This window comes from Urocampus carinirostris, chromosome 4 (assembly GCF_059441175.1).
Source record: "Urocampus carinirostris isolate Australia breed hairy pipefish chromosome 4, RoL_Ucar_1.0, whole genome shotgun sequence".
In the NCBI taxonomy this organism is placed as follows: Eukaryota; Metazoa; Chordata; class Actinopteri; order Syngnathiformes; family Syngnathidae; genus Urocampus; species Urocampus carinirostris.
Genome location: NC_142352.1, coordinates 46,132,769 through 46,150,597, shown reverse-complemented (window position 1 = coordinate 46,150,597; position 17,829 = coordinate 46,132,769). Strand labels below are relative to the sequence as shown.

At 39.9% G+C, this 17,829-nt stretch overlaps 23 non-coding genes across 23 annotated transcripts; all 23 read right to left on the bottom strand.

Moving 5' to 3' along the window:
• Positions 1-71: 71 nt before the first annotated feature.
• On the bottom strand, positions 72-144 carry trnav-cac (transfer RNA valine (anticodon CAC)). Its single transcript has one exon. It is a non-coding gene; the product is annotated as a tRNA-Val (tRNA).
• A 462-nt stretch (positions 145-606) lies between these two features.
• On the bottom strand, positions 607-679 carry trnai-aau (transfer RNA isoleucine (anticodon AAU)). Its single transcript has one exon. It is a non-coding gene; the product is annotated as a tRNA-Ile (tRNA).
• Positions 680-1,141: 462 nt separating this feature from the next.
• trnav-cac (transfer RNA valine (anticodon CAC)) lies at positions 1,142-1,214 on the bottom strand. Its single transcript has one exon. It is a non-coding gene; the product is annotated as a tRNA-Val (tRNA).
• Positions 1,215-1,676: 462 nt separating this feature from the next.
• trnav-cac (transfer RNA valine (anticodon CAC)) lies at positions 1,677-1,749 on the bottom strand. The gene has a single exon. It is a non-coding gene; the product is annotated as a tRNA-Val (tRNA).
• Positions 1,750-2,212: 463 nt separating this feature from the next.
• On the bottom strand, positions 2,213-2,285 carry trnav-aac (transfer RNA valine (anticodon AAC)). The gene has a single exon. It is a non-coding gene; the product is annotated as a tRNA-Val (tRNA).
• Positions 2,286-3,283: 998 nt separating this feature from the next.
• On the bottom strand, positions 3,284-3,356 carry trnav-cac (transfer RNA valine (anticodon CAC)). Its single transcript has one exon. It is a non-coding gene; the product is annotated as a tRNA-Val (tRNA).
• Positions 3,357-3,819: 463 nt separating this feature from the next.
• trnav-aac (transfer RNA valine (anticodon AAC)) lies at positions 3,820-3,892 on the bottom strand. Its single transcript has one exon. It is a non-coding gene; the product is annotated as a tRNA-Val (tRNA).
• Positions 3,893-4,355: 463 nt separating this feature from the next.
• trnav-cac (transfer RNA valine (anticodon CAC)) lies at positions 4,356-4,428 on the bottom strand. The gene has a single exon. It is a non-coding gene; the product is annotated as a tRNA-Val (tRNA).
• Positions 4,429-5,425: 997 nt separating this feature from the next.
• trnav-cac (transfer RNA valine (anticodon CAC)) lies at positions 5,426-5,498 on the bottom strand. The gene has a single exon. It is a non-coding gene; the product is annotated as a tRNA-Val (tRNA).
• A 996-nt stretch (positions 5,499-6,494) lies between these two features.
• On the bottom strand, positions 6,495-6,567 carry trnav-uac (transfer RNA valine (anticodon UAC)). The gene has a single exon. It is a non-coding gene; the product is annotated as a tRNA-Val (tRNA).
• A 997-nt stretch (positions 6,568-7,564) lies between these two features.
• trnav-cac (transfer RNA valine (anticodon CAC)) lies at positions 7,565-7,637 on the bottom strand. The gene has a single exon. It is a non-coding gene; the product is annotated as a tRNA-Val (tRNA).
• Positions 7,638-8,630: 993 nt separating this feature from the next.
• trnav-uac (transfer RNA valine (anticodon UAC)) lies at positions 8,631-8,703 on the bottom strand. Its single transcript has one exon. It is a non-coding gene; the product is annotated as a tRNA-Val (tRNA).
• A 463-nt stretch (positions 8,704-9,166) lies between these two features.
• On the bottom strand, positions 9,167-9,239 carry trnav-aac (transfer RNA valine (anticodon AAC)). The gene has a single exon. It is a non-coding gene; the product is annotated as a tRNA-Val (tRNA).
• A 996-nt stretch (positions 9,240-10,235) lies between these two features.
• Positions 10,236-10,308, bottom strand: trnav-uac (transfer RNA valine (anticodon UAC)). Its single transcript has one exon. It is a non-coding gene; the product is annotated as a tRNA-Val (tRNA).
• A 463-nt stretch (positions 10,309-10,771) lies between these two features.
• On the bottom strand, positions 10,772-10,844 carry trnav-cac (transfer RNA valine (anticodon CAC)). Its single transcript has one exon. It is a non-coding gene; the product is annotated as a tRNA-Val (tRNA).
• Positions 10,845-11,306: 462 nt separating this feature from the next.
• trnav-cac (transfer RNA valine (anticodon CAC)) lies at positions 11,307-11,379 on the bottom strand. Its single transcript has one exon. It is a non-coding gene; the product is annotated as a tRNA-Val (tRNA).
• A 997-nt stretch (positions 11,380-12,376) lies between these two features.
• On the bottom strand, positions 12,377-12,449 carry trnav-cac (transfer RNA valine (anticodon CAC)). The gene has a single exon. It is a non-coding gene; the product is annotated as a tRNA-Val (tRNA).
• A 1,532-nt stretch (positions 12,450-13,981) lies between these two features.
• trnav-uac (transfer RNA valine (anticodon UAC)) lies at positions 13,982-14,054 on the bottom strand. The gene has a single exon. It is a non-coding gene; the product is annotated as a tRNA-Val (tRNA).
• Positions 14,055-15,051: 997 nt separating this feature from the next.
• Positions 15,052-15,124, bottom strand: trnav-cac (transfer RNA valine (anticodon CAC)). Its single transcript has one exon. It is a non-coding gene; the product is annotated as a tRNA-Val (tRNA).
• Positions 15,125-16,117: 993 nt separating this feature from the next.
• Positions 16,118-16,190, bottom strand: trnav-uac (transfer RNA valine (anticodon UAC)). Its single transcript has one exon. It is a non-coding gene; the product is annotated as a tRNA-Val (tRNA).
• A 463-nt stretch (positions 16,191-16,653) lies between these two features.
• Positions 16,654-16,726, bottom strand: trnav-uac (transfer RNA valine (anticodon UAC)). The gene has a single exon. It is a non-coding gene; the product is annotated as a tRNA-Val (tRNA).
• Positions 16,727-17,188: 462 nt separating this feature from the next.
• Positions 17,189-17,261, bottom strand: trnav-cac (transfer RNA valine (anticodon CAC)). The gene has a single exon. It is a non-coding gene; the product is annotated as a tRNA-Val (tRNA).
• Positions 17,262-17,721: 460 nt separating this feature from the next.
• Positions 17,722-17,794, bottom strand: trnav-uac (transfer RNA valine (anticodon UAC)). Its single transcript has one exon. It is a non-coding gene; the product is annotated as a tRNA-Val (tRNA).
• Between the last annotated feature and the right edge of the window lie 35 nt (positions 17,795-17,829).

The window sequence follows — 17,829 nt, the reverse complement described above, 5'->3', positions numbered from 1 at the left end:
AAACCCAAAGTAGTTAGTTTTGAATTGCTGTAAAAAAGGGTGTTTTTTTAAATCAAAAAGGGTATTCAAAATGTTTCCACCTGGTTTCGAACCAGGGACCTATCGCGTGTGAGGCGATCGTGATAACCACTACACTATGGAAACAGCTGATATGTCAAAAATATGAAAGAGCCACAGACAAATTGATCAGGTAGTTAAGAATTGTTCCGAAAAACTCATTTTTTCAGTTCAAATGTGAAACCAATGGGATGCTTCCACCCAGTGCCAAATCAGGGACCTTTCTCCTGTGAGGCAAATGTGATCATCACCCTAATTTGGAAACAGCTGACTGTTGTTTCACTATGAAAGCGCCACAAACAAAGTAGTTGGGTAGTTTCGAAAACTAACAAAAGGCAGAATATGATCAGCTAGAAAGTGACACCAGTTGTTATTGTTAGAAACCTGGTATCGAATCGGTGACCTTTCTAGTTTGAGGTGAATGCGAAAACCACTACAGTGTAGAAACAGCTGACTACTGCAACAATGTGAAAGAGCCAAACTCAAAGTAGTTAGTTTCGAATTGCTGTAAAAAAGGGTGTTTTTTTAACTCAAAAAGTGTATTCAGAATATTTCCACCTGGTTTCGAACCAGGGACCTATCGCGTATTAGGCGAGTGTGATAACCACTACACTATGGAAACAGCTGACTTGTCAAAAATATGAAAGAGCCACAGACAAATTGATCAGGTAGTTAGGAATCGTTCCGAAAAACTCATTTTTTCAGTTCAAATGTGAAACCAATGGGATGCTTCCACCCAGTGCCAAATCAGGGACCTTTCTCCTGTGAGGCAAATGATATCATCACCCTAATTTGGAAACAGCTGACTGTTGTTTCACTATGAAAGCGCCAAAAACAAAGTAGTTGGGTAGTTTCGAAAACTAACAAAAGGCAGAATATGATCAGCTAGAAGGTGACACCAGTTGTTATTGTTAGAAACCTGGTATCGAATCGGTGACCTTTCTAGTTTGAGGTGAATGTGAAAACCACTACAGTGTAGAAACAGCTGACTACTGCAACAATGTGAAAGAGCCAAACCCAAAGTAGTTAGTTTTGAATTGCTGTAAAAAAGGGTGTTTTTTTAAATCAAAAAGGGTATTCAAAATGTTTCCACCTGGTTTCGAACCAGGGACCTATCGCGTGTGAGGCGATCGTGATAACCACTACACTATGGAAACAGCTGATATGTCAAATATATGAAAGAGCCACAGACAAATTGATCAGGTAGTTAAGAATCGTTCCGAAAAACTCATTTTTTCAGTTCAAATGTGAAACCAATGGGATGCTTCCACCCAGTGCCAAATCAGGGACCTTTCTCCTGTGAGGCAAATGATATCATCACCCTAATTTGGAAACAGCTGACTGTTGTTTCACTATGAAAGCGCCACAAACAAAGTAGTTGGGTAGTTTCGAAAACTAACAAAAGGCAGAATATGATCAGCTAGAAGGTGACACCAGTGGTTATTGTTGCAACCTGGTATCGAATCGGTGACCTTTCTAGTTTAAGGTGAATGTGATAACCACTACAGTGTAGAAACAGCTGACTGCTGCAACAATATGAAAGAGCCAAACTCAAAATAGTTAATTTCGAATCGCTGTAAAAAAGGGAGTTTTTTTCAAATAAAAAAGGGTATTCAGAATGTTTCCACCTAGTTTCGAACCAGGGACCTATCGCTTGTGAGGCGATCGTGATAACCACTACACTATGGAAACTGCTGATATGTCAAAAATATGAAAGAGCCACAGACAAATTGATCAGGTAGTTAAGAATCGTTCCGAAAAACTCATTTTTTCAGTTCAAATGTGAAACCAATGGGATGCTTCCACCCAGTGCCAAATCAGGGACCTTTCTCCTGTGAGGCAAATGATATCATCACCCTAATTTGGAAACAGCTGACTGTTGTTTCACTATGAAAGCGCCACAAACAAAGTAGTTGGGTAGTTTCGAAAACTAACAAAAGGCAGAATATGATCAGCTAGAAAGTGACACCAGTTGTTATTGTTAGAAACCTGGTATCGAATCGGTGACCTTTCTAGTTTGAGGTGAATGCAAAAACCACTACAGTGTAGAAACAGCTGACTACTGCAACAATGTGAAAGAGCCAAACTCAAAGTAGTTAGTTTCGAATTGCTGTAAAAAAGGGTGTTTTTTTTAACTCAAAAAGTGTATTCAGAATGTTTCCACCTGGTTTCGAACCAGGGACCTATCGCGTGTTAGGCGAGTGCGATAACCACTACACTATGGAAACAGCTGATATGTCAAAAATATGAAAGAGCCACAGACAAATTGATCAGGTAGTTAAGAATTGGTCCGAAAAACTCATTTTTTTCAGTTCAAATGTGAAACCAATGGGATGCTTCCACCCAGTGACAAATCAGGGACTTTTCTCCTGTGAGGCAAATGTGATCATCACCCTAATTTGGAAACAGCTGACTGTTGTTTCACTATGAAAGCGCCACAAACATAGTAGTTGGGTAGTTTCGAAAACTAACAATAGGCAGAATATGATCAGCTAGAAGGTGACACCAGTGGTTATTGTTGCAACTTGGTATCGAATCGGTGACCTTTCTAGTTTAAGGTGAATGTGATAACCACTACAGTGTAGAAACAGCTGACTGCTGCAACAATATGAAAGAGCCAAACTCAAAGTAGTTAGTTTCGAATCGCTGTAAAAAAGGGTGTTTTTTTTAAATAAAAAAGGGTATTCAGAATGTTTCCACCTGGTTTCAAACCAGGGACCTAATGCGTGTGAGGCGATCGTGATAACCACTACACTATGGAAACAGCTGATATGTCAAAAATATGAAAGAGCCACAGACAAATTGATCAGGTAGTTAAGAATCGTTCCGAAAAACTCATTTTTTCAGTTCAAATGTGAAACCAATGGGATGCTTCCACCCAGTGCCAAATCAGGGACCTTTCTCCTGTGAGGCAAATGATATCATCACCCTAATTTGGAAACAGCTGACTGTTGTTTCACTATGAAAGCGCCACAAACAAAGTAGTTGGGTAGTTTCGAAAACTAACAAAAGGCAGAATATGATCAGCTAGAAGGTGACACCAGTTGTTATTGTTAGAAACCTGGTATCGAATCGGTGACCTTTCTAGTTTGAGGTGAATGTGAAAACCACTACAGTGTAGAAACAGCTGACTACTGCAACAATGTGAAAGAGTCAAACTCAAAGTAGTTAGTTTCGAATTGCTGTAAAAAAGGGTGTTTTTTTAAATCAAAAAGGGTATTCAGAATGTTTCCACCTGGTTTCGAACCAGTGACCTATCGCGTGTGAGGCGATCGTGATAACCACTACACTATGGAAACAGCTGATACGTCAAAAATATGAAAGAGCCACAGACAAATTGATCAGGTAGTTAAGAATCGTTCCGAAAAACTCATTTTTTCAGTTCAAATGTGAAACCAATGGGATGCTTCCACCCAGTGCCAAATCAGGGACCTTTCTCCTGTGAGGCAAATGATATCATCACCCTAATTTGGAAACAGCTGACTGTTGTTTCACTATGAAAGCGCCAAAAACAAAGTAGTTGGGTAGTTTCGAAAACTAACAAAAGGCAGAATATGATCAGCTAGAAGGTGACACCAGTTGTTATTGTTAGAAACCTGGTATCGAATCGGTGACCTTTCTAGTTTGAGGTGAATGTGAAAACCACTACAGTGTAGAAACAGCTGACTACTACAACAATGTGAAAGAGCCAAACTCAAAGTAGTTAGTTTCGAATTGCTGTAAAAAAGGGTGTTTTTTTTAACTCAAAAAGTGTATTCAGAATGTTTCCACCTGGTTTCGAACCAGGGACCTATCGCGTGTTAGGCGAGTGCGATAACCACTACACTATGGAAACAGCTGATATGTCAAAAATATGAAAGAGCCACAGACAAATTGATCAGGTAGTTAAGAATTGGTCCGAAAAACTCATTTTTTTCAGTTCAAATGTGAAACCAATGGGATGCTTCCACCCAGTGACAAATCAGGGACTTTTCTCCTGTGAGGCAAATGTGATCATCACCCTAATTTGGAAACAGCTGACTGTTGTTTCACTATGAAAGCGCCACAAACATAGTAGTTGGGTAGTTTCGAAAACTAACAAAAGGCAGAATATGATCAGCTAGAAGGTGACACCAGTTGTTATTGTTAGAAACCTGGTATCGAATCGGTGACCTTTCTAGTTTGAGGTGAATGTGAAAACCACTACAGTGTAGAAACAGCTGACTACTGCAACAATGTGAAAGAGCCAAACTCAAAGTAGTTAGTTTCAAATTGCTGTAAAAAAGGGTGTTTTTTTAAATCAAAAAGGGTATTCAGAATGTTTCCACCTGGTTTCGAACCAGTGACCTATCGCGTGTGAGGCGATCGTGATAACCACTACACTATGGAAACAGCTGATACGTCAGAAATATGAAAGAGCCACAGACAAATTGATCAGGTAGTTAAGAATCGTTCCGAAAAACTCATATTTTCAGTTCAAATGTGAAACCAATGGGATGCTTCCACCCAATCCCAAATCAGTGACCTTTCTCCTGTGAGGCAAATGTGATCATCACCCTAATTGGGAAACAGCTGACTGTTGTTTCACTATGAAAGCGCCACAAACAAAGTAGTTGGGTAGTTTCGAAAACTAACAAAAGGCAGAATATGATCAGCTAGAAAGTGACACCAGTTGTTATTGTAAGAAACCTGGTATCGAATCGGTGACCTTTCTAGTTTGAGGTGAATGTGAAAACCACTACAGTGTAGAAACAGCTGACTACTGCAACAATGTAAAAGAGCCAAACACAAAGTAGTTAGTTTCGAATTACTGTAAAAAAGGGTGTTTTTTTAAATCAAAAAGGGTATTCAGAATATTTCCACCTGGTTTCTAACCAGGGACCTATCGCGTGTGAGGCGAGCGTGATAACCACTACACTATGGAAACAGCTGATATGTCAAAAATATGAAAGAGCGACAGACAAATTGATCAGGTAGTTAAGAATCGTTCCGAAAAACTCATTTTTTCAGTTCAAATGTGAAACCAATGGGATGCTTCCACCCAGTGCCAAATCAGGGACCTTTCTCCTGTGAGGCAAATGATATCATCACCCTAATTTGGAAACAGCTGACTGTTGTTTCACTATGAAAGCGCCACAAACAAAGTAGTTGGGTAGTTTCGAAAACTAACAAAAGGCAGAATATGATCAGCTAGAAGGTGACACCAGTTGTTATTGTTAGAAACCTGGTATCGAATCGGTGACCTTTCTAGTTTGAGGTGAATGTGAAAACCACTACAGTGTAGAAGCAGCTGACTACTGCAACAATGTGAAAGAGCCAAACTCAAAGTAGTTAGTTTCGAATTGCTGTAAAAAAGGGTGTTTTTTTAAATCAAAAAGGGTATTCAGAATGTTTCCACCTGGTTTCGAACCAGTGACCTATCGCGTGTGAGGCGATCGTGATAACCACTACACTATGGAAACAGCTGATACTTAAAAAATATGAAAGAGCCACAGACAGATTGATCAGGTAGTTAAGAATTGGTCCGAAAAACTCATTTTTTTCAGTTCAAATGTGAAACCAATGGGATGCTTCCACCCAGTGCCAAATCAGGGACTTTTCTCCTGTGAGGCAAATGTGATCATCACCCTAATTTGGAAACAGCTGACTGTTGTTTCACTATGAAAGCGCCACAAACATAGTAGTTGGGTAGTTTCGAAAACTAACAATAGGCAGAATATGATCAGCTAGAAGGTGACACCAGTGGTTATTGTTGCAACTTGGTATCGAATCGGTGACCTTTCTAGTTTAAGGTGAATGTGATAACCACTACAGTGTAGAAACAGCTGACTGCTGCAACAATATGAAAGAGCCAAACTCAAAGTAGTTAGTTTCGAATCGCTGTAAAAAAGGGTGTTTTTTTTAAATAAAAAAGGGTATTCAGAATGTTTCCACCTGGTTTCAAACCAGGGACCTAATGCGTGTGAGGCGATCGTGATAACCACTACACTATGGAAACAGCTGATATGTCAAAAATATGAAAGAGCCACAGACAAATTGATCAGGTAGTTAAGAATCGTTCCGACAAACTCATTTTTTCAGTTCAAATGTGAAACCAATGGGATGCTTCCACCCAGTGCCAAATCAGGGACCTTTCTCCTGTGAGGCAAATGATATCATCACCCTAATTTGGAAACAGCTGACTGTTGTTTCACTATGAAAGCGCCACAAACAAAGTAGTTGGGTAGTTTCGAAAACTAACAAAAGGCAGAATATGATCAGCTAGAAGGTGACACCAGTCGTTATTGTTGCAACTTGGTATCGAATCGGTGACCTTTCTAGTTTAAGGTGAATGTGTTACCCACTACAGTGTAGAAACAGCTGACTGCTGCAACAATATGAAAGAGCCAAACTCAAAGTAGTTAGTTTCGAATCGCTGTAAAAAAAGGTGTTTTTTTAAATCATAAGGGTATTCAGAATGTTTCCACCTGGTTTCGAACCAGGGACCTATCGCATGTAAGGCGATCGTGATAGCCACTACACTATGGAAACAGCTGATATGTCAAAAATATGAAAGAGCCACAGACAAATTGATCAGGTAGTTAAGAATCGTTCCGAAAAACTCATATTTTCAGTTCAAATGTGAAACCAATGGGATGCTTCCACCCAATCCCAAATCAGTGACCTTTCTCCTGTGAGGCAAATGTGATCATCACCCTAATTGGGAAACAGCTGACTGTTGTTTCACTATGAAAGCGCCACAAACAAAGTAGTTGGGTAGTTTCGAAAACTAACAAAAGGCAGAATATGATCAGCTAGAAAGTGACACCAGTTGTTATTGTTAGAAACCTGGTATCGAATCGGTGACCTTTCTAGTTTGAGGTGAATGTGAAAACCACTACAGTGTAGAAACAGCTGACTACTGCAACAATGTAAAAGAGCCAAACACAAAGTAGTTAGTTTCGAATTACTGTAAAAAAGGGTGTTTTTTTAAATCAAAAAGGGTATTCAGAATGTTTCCACCTGGTTTCTAACCAGGGACCTATCGCGTGTGAGGCGAGCGCGATAACCACTACACTATGGAAACAGCTGATATGTCAAAAATATGAAAGAGCGACAGACAAATTGATCAGGTAGTTAAGAATCGTTCCGAAAAACTCATTTTTTCAGTTCAAATGTGAAACCAATGGGATGCTTCCACCCAGTGCCAAATCAGGGACCTTTCTCCTGTGAGGCAAATGATATCATCACCCTAATTTGGAAACAGCTGACTGTTGTTTCACTATGAAAGCGCCACAAACAAAGTAGTTGGGTAGTTTCGAAAACTAACAAAAGGCAGAATATGATCAGCTAGAAGGTGACACCAGTTGTTATTGTTAGAAACCTGGTATCGAATCGGTGACCTTTCTAGTTTGAGGTGAATGTGAAAACCACTACAGTGTAGAAGCAGCTGACTACTGCAACAATGTGAAAGAGCCAAACTCAAAGTAGTTAGTTTCGAATTGCTGTAAAAAAGGGTGTTTTTTTAAATCAAAAAGGGTATTCAGAATGTTTCCACCTGGTTTCGAACCAGTGACCTATCGCGTGTGAGGCGACCGTGATAACCACTACACTATGGAAACAGCTGATACTTCAAAAATATGAAAGAGCCACAGACAAATTGATCAGGTAGTTAAGAATCGTTCCGAAAAACTCATATTTTCAGTTCAAATGTGAAACCAATGGGATGCTTCCACCCAGTGCCAAATCAGGGACCTTTCTCCTGTGAGGCAAATGATATCATCACCCTAATTGGGAAACAGCTGACTGTTGTTTCACTATGAAAGCGCCACAAACAAAGTAGTTGGGTAGTTTCGAAAACTAACAAAAGGCAGAATATGATCAGCTAGAAGGTGACACCAGTCGTTATTGTTGCAACTTGGTATCGAATCGGTGACCTTTCTAGTTTAAGGTGAATGTGTTACCCACTACAGTGTAGAAACAGCTGACTGCTGCAACAATATGAAAGAGCCAAAGTCAAAGTAGTTAGTTTCGAATCGCTGTAAAAAAGGGTGTTTTTTTAAATCATAAGGGTATTCAGAATGTTTCCACCTGGTTTCGAACCAGGGACCTGTCGCATGTAAGGGGATCGTGATAACCACTACACTATGGAAACAGCTGATATGTCAAAAATATGAAAGAGCCACAGACAAATTGATCAGGTAGTTAAGAATCGTTCCGAAAAACTCATGTTTTCAGTTCAAATGTGAAACCAATGGGATGCTTCCACCCAGTGCCAAATCAGGGACCTTTCTCCTGTGAGGCAAATGATATCATCACCCTACTTTGGAAACAGCTGACTGTTGTTTCACTATGAAAGCGCCACAAACAAAGTAGTTGGGTAGTTTCGAAAACTAACAAAAGGCAGAATATGATCAGCTAGAAGGTGACACCAGTCGTTATTGTTGCAACTTGGTATCGAATCGGTGACCTTTCTAGTTTAAGGTGAATGTGTTACCCACTACAGTGTAGAAACAGCTGACTGCTGCAACAATATGAAAGAGCCAAACTCAAAGTAGTTAGTTTCGAATCGCTGTAAAAAAGGGTGTTTTTTTAAATCATAAGGGTATTAAGAATGTTTCCACCTGGTTTCGAACCAGGGACCTATCGCATGTAAGGCGATCGTGATAGCCACTACACTATGGAAACAGCTGATATGTCAAAAATATGAAAGAGCCACAGACAAATTGATCAGGTAGTTAAGAATCGTTCCGAAAAACTCATGTTTTCAGTTCAAATGTGAAACCAATGGGATGCTTCCACCCAGTGCCAAATCAGGGACCTTTCTCCTGTGAGGCAAATGATATCATCACCCTACTTTGGAAACAGCTGACTTTTGTTTCACTATGAAAGCGCCACAAACAAAGTAGTTGGGTAGTTTCGAAAACTAACAAAAGGCAGAATATGATCAGCTAGAAGGTGACACCAGTTGTTATTGTTAGAAACCTGGTATCGAATCGGTGACCTTTCTAGTTTGAGGTGAATGTGAAAACCACTACAGTGTAGAAACAGCTGACTACTGCAACAATGCGAAAGAGCCAAACTCAAAGTAGTTAGTTTCGAATTGCTGTAAAAAAGGGTGTTTTTTTTAACTCAAAAATTGTATTCAGAATGTTTCCACCTGGTTTCGAACCAGGGACCTATCGCGTGTTAGGCGAGTGCGATAACCACTACACTATGGAAACAGCTGATATGTCAAAAATATGAAAGAGCCACAGACAAATTGATCAGGTAGTTAAGAATCGTTCCGAAAAACTCATTTTTTCAGTTCAAATGTGAAACCAATGGGATGCTTCCACCCAGTGCCAAATAAGGGACCTTTCTCCTGTGAGGCAAATGATATCATCACCCTAATTTGGAAACAGCTGACTGTTGTTTCACTATGAAAGCGCCACAAACAAAGTAGTTGGGTAGTTTCGAAAACTAACAAAAGGCAGAATATGATCAGCTAGAAGGTGACACCAGTTGTTATTGTTAGAAACCTGGTATCGAATCGGTGACCTTTCTAGTTTGAGGTGAATGTGAAAAGCACTACAGTGTAGAAACAGCTGACTACTGCAACAATGTGAAAGAGCCAAACTCAAAGTAGTTAGTTTCGAATTGCTGTAAAAAAGGGTGTTTTTTTTAACTCAAAAAGTGTATTCAAAAAGTTTCCACCTGGTTTCGAACCAGTGACCTATCGCGCATGAGGCGATCGTGATAACCACTACACTATGGAAACAGCTGATACTTCAAAAATATGAAAGAGCCACAGACAAATTGATCAGGTAGTTAAGAATCGTTCCGAAAAACTCATTTTTTCAGTTCAAATGTGAAACCAATGGGATGCTTCCACCCAGTGCCAAATCAGGGACCTTTCTCCTGTGAGGCAAATTATATCATCACCCTAATTGGGAAACAGCTGACTGTTGTTTCACTATGAAAGCGCCACAAACAAAGTAGTTGGGTAGTTTCGAAAACTAACAAAAGGCAGAATATGATCAGCTAGAAGGTGACACCAGTCGTTATTGTTGCAACTTGGTATCGAATCGGTGACCTTTCTAGTTTAAGGTGAATGTGTTACCCACTACAGTGTAGAAACAGCTGACTGCTGCAACAATATGAAAGAGCCAAAGTCAAAGTAGTTAGTTTCGAATCGCTGTAAAAAAGGGTGTTTTTTTAAATCGAAAGGGTATTCAGAATGTTTCCACCTGGTTTCGAACCAGGGACCTGTCGCATGTAAGGCGATCGTGATAACCACTACACTATGGAAACAGCTGATATGTCAAAAATATGAAAGAGCCACAGACAAATTGATCAGGTAGTTAAGAATCGTTCCGAAAAACTCATGTTTTCAGTTCAAATGTGAAACCAATGGGATGCTTCCACCCAGTGCCAAATCAGGGACCTTTCTCCTGTGAGGCAAATGATATCATCACCCTACTTTGGAAACAGCTGACTTTTGTTTCACTATGAAAGCGCCACAAACAAAGTAGTTGGGTAGTTTCGAAAACTAACAAAAGGCAGAATATGATAAGCTAGAAGGTGACACCAGTTGTTATTGTTAGAAACCTGGTATCGAATCGGTGACCTTTCTAGTTTGAGGTGAATGTGAAAACCACTACAGTGTAGAAACAGCTGACTACTGCAACAATGTGAAAGGGCCAAACTCAAAGTAGTTAGTTTCGGATTGCTGTAAAAAAGGGTGTTTTTTTTAAATCAAAAAGGGTATTCAGAATGTTTCCACCTGGTTTCGAACCAGGGACCTATCGCGTGTGAGGCGATCGTGATAACCACTACACTATGGAAACAGCTGATATGTCAAAAATATGAAAGAGCGACAGACAAATTGATCAGGTAGTTAAGAATCGTTCCGAAAAACTCATTTTTTCAGTTCAAATGTGAAACCAATGGGATGCTTCCACCCAGTGCCAAATCAGGGACCTTTCTCCTGTGAGGCAAATGATATCATCACCCTAATTTGGAAACAGCTGACTGTTGTTTCACTATGAAAGCGCCACAAACAAAGTAGTTGGGTAGTTTCGAAAACTAACAAAAGGCAGAATATGATCAGCTAGAAGGTGACACCAGTTGTTATTGTTAGAAACCTGGTATCGAATCGGTGACCTTTCTAGTTTGAGGTGAATGTGAAAACCACTACAGTGTAGAAACAGCTGACTACTGCAACAATGTGAAAGAGCCAAACTCAAAGTAGTTAGTTTCAAATTGCTGTAAAAAAGGGTGTTTTTTTAAATCAAAAAGGGTATTCAGAATGTTTCCACCTGGTTTCGAACCAGTGACCTATCGCGTGTGAGGCGATCGTGATAACCACTACACTATGGAAACAGCTGATACTTCAGAAATATGAAAGAGCCACAGACAAATTGATCAGGTAGTTAAGAATCGTTCCGAAAAACTCATATTTTCAGTTCAAATGTGAAACCAATGGGATGCTTCCACCCAATCCCAAATCAGTGACCTTTCTCCTGTGAGGCAAATGTGATCATCACCCTAATTGGGAAACAGCTGACTGTTGTTTCACTATGAAAGCGCCACAAACAAAGTAGTTGGGTAGTTTCGAAAACTAACAAAAGGCAGAATATGATCAGCTAGAAAGTGACACCAGTTGTTATTGTAAGAAACCTGGTATCGAATCGGTGACCTTTCTAGTTTGAGGTGAATGTGAAAACCACTACAGTGTAGAAACAGCTGACTACTGCAACAATGTAAAAGAGCCAAACACAAAGTAGTTAGTTTCGAATTACTGTAAAAAAGGGTGTTTTTTTAAATCAAAAAGGGTATTCAGAATATTTCCACCTGGTTTCTAACCAGGGACCTATCGCGTGTGAGGCGAGCGTGATAACCACTACACTATGGAAACAGCTGATATGTCAAAAATATGAAAGAGCGACAGACAAATTGATCAGGTAGTTAAGAATCGTTCCGAAAAACTCATTTTTTCAGTTCAAATGTGAAACCAATGGGATGCTTCCACCCAGTGCCAAATCAGGGACCTTTCTCCTGTGAGGCAAATGATATCATCACCCTAATTTGGAAACAGCTGACTGTTGTTTCACTATGAAAGCGCCACAAACAAAGTAGTTGGGTAGTTTCGAAAACTAACAAAAGGCAGAATATGATCAGCTAGAAGGTGACACCAGTTGTTATTGTTAGAAACCTGGTATCGAATCGGTGACCTTTCTAGTTTGAGGTGAATGTGAAAACCACTACAGTGTAGAAGCAGCTGACTACTGCAACAATGTGAAAGAGCCAAACTCAAAGTAGTTAGTTTCGAATTGCTGTAAAAAAGGGTGTTTTTTTAAATCAAAAAGGGTATTCAGAATGTTTCCACCTGGTTTCGAACCAGTGACCTATCGCGTGTGAGGCGATCGTGATAACCACTACACTATGGAAACAGCTGATACTTAAAAAATATGAAAGAGCCACAGACAGATTGATCAGGTAGTTAAGAATTGGTCCGAAAAACTCATTTTTTTCAGTTCAAATGTGAAACCAATGGGATGCTTCCACCCAGTGCCAAATCAGGGACTTTTCTCCTGTGAGGCAAATGTGATCATCACCCTAATTTGGAAACAGCTGACTGTTGTTTCACTATGAAAGCGCCACAAACATAGTAGTTGGGTAGTTTCGAAAACTAACAATAGGCAGAATATGATCAGCTAGAAGGTGACACCAGTGGTTATTGTTGCAACTTGGTATCGAATCGGTGACCTTTCTAGTTTAAGGTGAATGTGATAACCACTACAGTGTAGAAACAGCTGACTGCTGCAACAATATGAAAGAGCCAAACTCAAAGTAGTTAGTTTCGAATCGCTGTAAAAAAGGGTGTTTTTTTTAAATAAAAAAGGGTATTCAGAATGTTTCCACCTGGTTTCAAACCAGGGACCTAATGCGTGTGAGGCGATCGTGATAACCACTACACTATGGAAACAGCTGATATGTCAAAAATATGAAAGAGCCACAGACAAATTGATCAGGTAGTTAAGAATCGTTCCGAAAAACTCATTTTTTCAGTTCAAATGTGAAACCAATGGGATGCTTCCACCCAGTGCCAAATAAGGGACCTTTCTCCTGTGAGGCAAATGATATCATCACCCTAATTTGGAAACAGCTGACTGTTGTTTCACTATGAAAGCGCCACAAACAAAGTAGTTGGGTAGTTTCGAAAACTAACAAAAGGCAGAATATGATCAGCTAGAAGGTGACACCAGTTGTTATTGTTAGAAACCTGGTATCGAATCGGTGACCTTTCTAGTTTGAGGTGAATGTGAAAACCACTACAGTGTAGAAACAGCTGACTACTGCAACAATGTGAAAGAGCCAAACTCAAAGTAGTTAGTTTCGAATTGCTGTAAAAAAGGGTGTTTTTTTTAACTCAAAAAGTGTATTCAAAAAGTTTCCACCTGGTTTCGAACCAGTGACCTATCGCGCATGAGGCGATCGTGATAACCACTACACTATGGAAACAGCTGATACTTCAAAAATATGAAAGAGCCACAGACAAATTGATCAGGTAGTTAAGAATCGTTCCGAAAAACTCATTTTTTCAGTTCAAATGTGAAACCAATGGGATGCTTCCACCCAGTGCCAAATCAGGGACCTTTCTCCTGTGAGGCAAATGATATCATCACCCTAATTTGGAAACAGCTGACTGTTGTTTCACTATGAAAGCGCCACAAACAAAGTAGTTGGGTAGTTTCGAAAACTAACAAAAGGCAGAATATGATCAGCTAGAAGGTGACACCAGTCGTTATTGTTGCAACTTGGTATCGAATCGGTGACCTTTCTAGTTTAAGGTGAATGTGTTACCCACTACAGTGTAGAAACAGCTGACTGCTGCAACAATATGAAAGAGCCAAACTCAAAGTAGTTAGTTTCGAATCGCTGTAAAAAAAGGTGTTTTTTTAAATCATAAGGGCATTCAGAATGTTTCCACCTGGTTTCGAACCAGGGACCTATCGCATGTAAGGCGATCGTGATAGCCACTACACTATGGAAACAGCTGATATGTCAAAAATATGAAAGAGCCACAGACAAAGTGATCAGGTAGTTAAGAATCGTTCCGAAAAACTCATATTTTCAGTTCAAATGTGAAACCAATGGGATGCTTCCACCCAATCCCAAATCAGTGACCTTTCTCCTGTGAGGCAAATGTGATCATCACCCTAATTGGGAAACAGCTGACTGTTGTTTCACTATGAAAGCGCCACAAACAAAGTAGTTGGGTAGTTTCGAAAACTAACAAAAGGCAGAATATGATCAGCTAGAAAGTGACACCAGTTGTTATTGTTAGAAACCTGGTATCGAATCGGTGACCTTTCTAGTTTGAGGTGAATGTGAAAACCACTACAGTGTAGAAACAGCTGACTACTGCAACAATGTAAAAGAGCCAAACACAAAGTAGTTAGTTTCGAATTACTGTAAAAAAGGGTGTTTTTTTAAATCAAAAAGGGTATTCAGAATGTTTCCACCTGGTTTCTAACCAGGGACCTATCGCGTGTGAGGCGAGCGCGATAACCACTACACTATGGAAACAGCTGATATGTCAAAAATATGAAAGAGCGACAGACAAATTGATCAGGTAGTTAAGAATCATTCCGAAAAACTCATTTTTTCAGTTCAAATGTGAAACCAATGGGATGCTTCCACCCAGTGCCAAATCAGGGACCTTTCTCCTGTGAGGCAAATGATATCATCACCCTAATTTGGAAACAGCTGACTGTTGTTTCACTATGAAAGCGCCACAAACAAAGTAGTTGGGTAGTTTCGAAAACTAACAAAAGGCAGAATATGATCAGCTAGAAGGTGACACCAGTTGTTATTGTTAGAAACCTGGTATCGAATCGGTGACCTTTCTAGTTTGAGGTGAATGTGAAAACCACTACAGTGTAGAAGCAGCTGACTACTGCAACAATGTGAAAGAGCCAAACTCAAAGTAGTTAGTTTCGAATTGCTGTAAAAAAGGGTGTTTTTTTAAATCAAAAAGGGTATTCAGAATGTTTCCACCTGGTTTCGAACCAGTGACCTATCGCGTGTGAGGCGACCGTGATAACCACTACACTATGGAAACAGCTGATACTTCAAAAATATGAAAGAGCCACAGACAAATTGATCAGGTAGTTAAGAATCGTTCCGAAAAACTCATATTTTCAGTTCAAATGTGAAACCAATGGGATGCTTCCACCCAGTGCCAAATCAGGGACCTTTCTCCTGTGAGGCAAATGATATCATCACCCTAATTGGGAAACAGCTGACTGTTGTTTCACTATGAAAGCGCCACAAACAAAGTAGTTGGGTAGTTTCGAAAACTAACAAAAGGCAGAATATGATCAGCTAGAAGGTGACACCAGTCGTTATTGTTGCAACTTGGTATCGAATCGGTGACCTTTCTAGTTTAAGGTGAATGTGTTACCCACTACAGTGTAGAAACAGCTGACTGCTGCAACAATATGAAAGAGCCAAAGTCAAAGTAGTTAGTTTCGAATCGCTGTAAAAAAGGGTGTTTTTTTAAATCATAAGGGTATTCAGAATGTTTCCACCTGGTTTCGAACCAGGGACCTGTCGCATGTAAGGGGATCGTGATAACCACTACACTATGGAAACAGCTGATATGTCAAAAATATGAAAGAGCCACAGACAAATTGATCAGGTAGTTAAGAATCGTTCCGAAAAACTCATGTTTTCAGTTCAAATGTGAAACCAATGGGATGCTTCCACCCAGTGCCAAATCAGGGACCTTTCTCCTGTGAGGCAAATGATATCATCACCCTACTTTGGAAACAGCTGACTGTTGTTTCACTATGAAAGCGCCACAAACAAAGTAGTTGGGTAGTTTCGAAAACTAACAAAAGGCAGAATATGATCAGCTAGAAGGTGACACCAGTCGTTATTGTTGCAACTTGGTATCGAATCGGTGACCTTTCTAGTTTAAGGTGAATGTGTTACCCACTACAGTGTAGAAACAGCTGACTGCTGCAACAATATGAAAGAGCCAAACTCAAAGTAGTTAGTTTCGAATCGCTGTAAAAAAGGGTGTTTTTTTAAATCATAAGGGTATTAAGAATGTTTCCACCTGGTTTCGAACCAGGGACCTATCGCATGTAAGGCGATCGTGATAGCCACTACACTATGGAAACAGCTGATATGTCAAAAATATGAAAGAGCCACAGACAAATTGATCAGGTAGTTAAGAATCGTTCCGAAAAACTCATGTTTTCAGTTCAAATGTGAAACCAATGGGATGCTTCCACCCAGTGCCAAATCAGGGACCTTTCTCCTGTGAGGCAAATGATATCATCACCCTACTTTGGAAACAGCTGACTTTTGTTTCACTATGAAAGCGCCACAAACAAAGTAGTTGGGTAGTTTCGAAAACTAACAAAAGGCAGAATATGATCAGCTAGAAGGTGACACCAGTTGTTATTGTTAGAAACCTGGTATCGAATCGGTGACCTTTCTAGTTTGAGGTGAATATGAAAACCACTACAGTGTAGAAACAGCTGACTACTGCAACAATGCGAAAGAGCCAAACTCAAAGTAGTTAGTTTCGAATTGCTGTAAAAAAGGGTGTTTTTTTTAACTCAAAAATTGTATTCAGAATGTTTCCACCTGGTTTCGAACCAGGGACCTGTCGCATGTAAGGCGATCGTGATAACCACTACACTATGGAAACAGCTGATATGTCAAAAATATGAAAGAGCCACAGACAAATTGATCAGGTAGTTAAGAATCGTTCCGAAAAACTCATTTTTTCATTTCAAATGTGAAACCAATGGGATGCTTCCACCCAGTGCCAAATCAGGGACCTTTCTCCTGTGAGGCAAATGATATCATCACCCTAATTTGGAAACAGCTGACTGTTGTTTCACTATGAAAGCGCCACAAACAAAGTAGTTGGGTAGTTTCGAAAACTAACAAAAGGCAGAATATGATCAGCTAGAAGGTGACACCAGTTGTTATTGTTAGAAACCTGGTATCGAATCGGTGACCTTTCTAGTTTGAGGTGAATGTGAAAACCACTACAGTGTAGAAGCAGCTGACTACTGCAACAATGGGAAAGAGCCAAACTCAAAGTAGTTAGTTTCGAATTGCTGTAAAAAAGGGTGTTTTTTTAAATCAAAAAGGGTATTCAGAATGTTTCCACCTGGTTTCGAACCAGTGACCTATCGCGCGTGAGGCGATCGTGATAACCACTACACTATGGAAACAGCTGATACTTCGAAAATATGAAAGAGCCACAGACAAATTGATCAGGTAGTTAAGAATCGTTCCGAAAAACTCATTTTTTCAGTTCAAATGTGAAACCAATGGGATGCTTCCACCCAGTGCCAAATCAGGGACCTTTCTCCTGTGAGGCAAATTATATCATCACCCTAATTGGGAAACAGCTGACTGTTGTTTCACTATGAAAGCGCCACAAACAAAGTAGTTGGGTAGTTTCGAAAACTAACAAAAGGCAGAATATGATCAGCTAGAAGGTGACACCAGTCGTTATTGTTGCAACTTGGTATCGAATCGGTGACCTTTCTAGTTTAAGGTGAATGTGTTACCCACTACAGTGTAGAAACAGCTGACTGCTGCAACAATATGAAAGAGCCAAAGTCAAAGTAGTTAGTTTCGAATCGCTGTAAAAAAGGGTGTTTTTTTAAATCGAAAGGGTATTCAGAATGTTTCCACCTGGTTTCGAACCAGGGACCTGTCGCATGTAAGGCGATCGTGATAACCACTACACTATGGAAACAGCTGATATGTCAAAAATATGAAAGAGCCACAGAC